This window comes from Capsicum annuum, unplaced genomic scaffold (assembly GCF_002878395.1).
Source record: "Capsicum annuum cultivar UCD-10X-F1 unplaced genomic scaffold, UCD10Xv1.1 ctg82923, whole genome shotgun sequence".
Taxonomy (NCBI): domain Eukaryota; kingdom Viridiplantae; phylum Streptophyta; class Magnoliopsida; order Solanales; family Solanaceae; genus Capsicum; species Capsicum annuum.
The window spans coordinates 1-2,945 of NW_025893751.1; the positions used below are offsets into that span (position 1 = coordinate 1).

General features: G+C 32.5%; 1 non-coding gene across 1 annotated transcript; it reads left to right on the forward strand.

Moving 5' to 3' along the window:
* The first annotated feature begins 27 nt into the window (after positions 1–27).
* Positions 28–134, forward strand: LOC124895557. The gene has a single exon (XR_007051797.1). It is a non-coding gene; the product is annotated as a small nucleolar RNA R71 (small nucleolar RNA).
* The last annotated feature ends 2,811 nt before the right edge of the window (positions 135–2,945 follow it).

Genomic DNA, 2,945 nt, shown 5'->3' on the forward strand with positions numbered 1-2,945 from the left:
AAAGTATGCACCAAAACAACATTAGTCTGATGGTGATGTGGACAATCACAAATCATGTACTTGAACCTCTCCCAGGCTTGATACAAATTTTCACCATCTTTCTATCTGGAGCTTAAAATTTCACTCTTCGATTTCATAGTCTTTCCAAATACAAGAAATGAATTAGAAACTTTCTTGCCAAATCATCCTAGATGGTGATGGAATTTGTTAGTTCAAACTTCAACCACCTCTTTGCTTTCCGTAATAGGGTAAAAAGGAAGAGGGTGAGTCTCAGCAGTCAGAAGAGACTCTTACGAGAATGTAAGTGTCATTAATCTCAAAAAGTTCAAGTGCTGATATGGATCCTCATGAGATAGGTTGGTAAAGTACATGCTGGTGTGCCATAGTTGAACCATACTTTTTTAGATCAAATTGACCTCCTGCATTCGATTTGCAAATATTGGAGGTGACATTATTAGAGAGTGGGATTGTTACCTCACGAATTGGCCCAGTTGCTTCCATTTCTACAGGAATAATTTCTACTGAATCAACCAGTTGAAGCTTTTGAATTGAATATTGAAGAGCCAATTCCCTCCACATCTGATGAAATCCTCATTCAGGTTCTATATATGGTTCAACCAATTCTCTTTTTCTTACCAATGTAAGGCATAGTTTAAACCTGCAAATTAGCCACTAAGATCAAGTTGTCAACACTTGTAAAATATTATTATTAAAAATAAAATTAAGAAAATTACTAATTGCTTAAGTTTCCAACAACGGCGCCAAAAACTTGTTGCGACCTACTACACACACAAGTGAACGTAGTCTAATAAGTAATATAATGGATCTTTGAGAGTTGGATATCATACCCACATGGACTATATATTTTGCAATTTGCTTAAAATCTCGAATAATATTTAAACATGGGTAATAATATATCAAGATGATTTATGAAATTCTAACAAACCAGAAGTGTGCAATATTAATAAAATATGACAATCATAGTTTGAGCAAGGTTGAAAACTAATATGATGCATCTTGCATCACTATATGCATCATTCACTCCTAAGATTGTACTAATCAAGTAGGTTAGCACATTTACATCAAAGGTATATCTAAACACACTTACACAATATAATTTGTTCTACAAACTTAGCTAAAGTACGGATAAAAGATATCATTTGGGTGTATAAATATGCCTAATATCAATAAGTTTAAAGGAAATAAAATGACAAAGGGAGTTGGTGAGAATTCAAAAAGTCACTATTGATTGAATGAAAGTTCCCTATCATGGCATAAGAGCAACCAAAGTAAATAATTCAATTTCAAAATGAGGCGTGGACTATTTCAAGATTTACACAGCTTTAACAGATCAGACATCCGATCTGGAATACATATCATGTTTCATTGAAGTTGGTACATACCTCCAGATAAGCTTTTTCATCCTTTCCTTGAAAAGGACATTTTTTTTAAAACCTAACTCTTTTAAATTTCGTCTTGTCATTTCTTGTTTTATCCCCAAATCATGCTTTGAATCCTTTTTTACTATGCCAAAAGCAAAATGAAGCTGCAAAATTGTCTATAATTTTTCAGTGAGTAGTAAAGATTGTTTGGCATGCATAGCATCGGCAACGACATATAACCATCTCTAATAACTTCGAGAGGTATAAGGCTTGAGGATAAGATCATTATTTAGAGGCATCGATATAAGGATATATCAAGAAAGTACTTCAAAGAATAATATTGATTAAACCATTGGCGCAAAATAATGTTGGATATAAATAGTCAAGATACAGGTTGAAAGACGAAGGTTCAAGGCCTCAAAACAATTTTTTTAACCATTGACAAAGTCAGTTGAATAGACATTAGGTAGACTTAAAGAAATTTTCCCAGGTTATCAAGACCACAAGCCAACCACCATTTTTAAAAATCACATAATTTTCTTTGTTCAAATAGGGAGAAAGTAGTTTTGAGAAGTTTGTGGAAAAGATGTGTGCCACAAAGTGAAGTTTTCAAAATATTTACTTTTCTTTGATAATCATATCATTTTGAGTTCGCATCATAGGGAACCAAACACCTTATCTATCTCGAGAAAAAAGTTTCAAACTCCATTAATTTCAAAACTAAGGAATTTTCTTAGAAAAATATTTCACAGGGTACTACATCCCCTAGTTTCCTCAACAGGGAACAAAATTTCCTATTTTTCTTTTTTAAGTCTTCATAGGGTACGACATTCCCTGATTGCATTTTAGGAAACAAAACCCCCTATTTTTCTTATTCTAGTCTTCATATGGTACAAAATCCCCTAGTTATATTTTAGAAACAAAAAAACTATTATTTTCATGTCTTCACGGGGAACGACATCCCCTGATTGCATTTTTGAGTGCAAAACCCCCTATTTCTCTTGCTTAGGTCTTCACAGGATACATCTCCTAGTTGCCATTTTAGGAAATAAAACCTCCTATTTTTTTCCATTAAGTCTTCATAGGTTATGACATCCCTTAATTACTTTTTTAGGGGAAAATTCCCTATTTTATTCTTTCAATTTCTATAGGGTACAATATCCCCTAATTTCATTTTAGTGAATGAAAACTCTATTTTCTTTTCTAACTTTCCTTTTCTTCTGCTTGTTTTCTCTTTACTCACGGCATCACAAGTTACGACATTCCCTCACCACCATTATAGGAAACAAAAACTCCTAATTTTTCATGCCTTCACAAGGTATGTCATTCTTAAACCCATTTTAAGAGGTAAAGGTCCTAATTGTTTTTCATGCGTTCACAAGGTATGATATTCCTTGCTCAAATTATTAAGAACAAGAATCTTATTTTATTTTCATATTTACCTTAATATTCTATAATTTTATTTCTTTTCATGTAAGTAGTTAGTTTGCAGCTTTACTAATACCTCACAAAATTTTCCTAAGTACAAATTGGAACAGAATTCATTTTAATCATTGTTTGTTT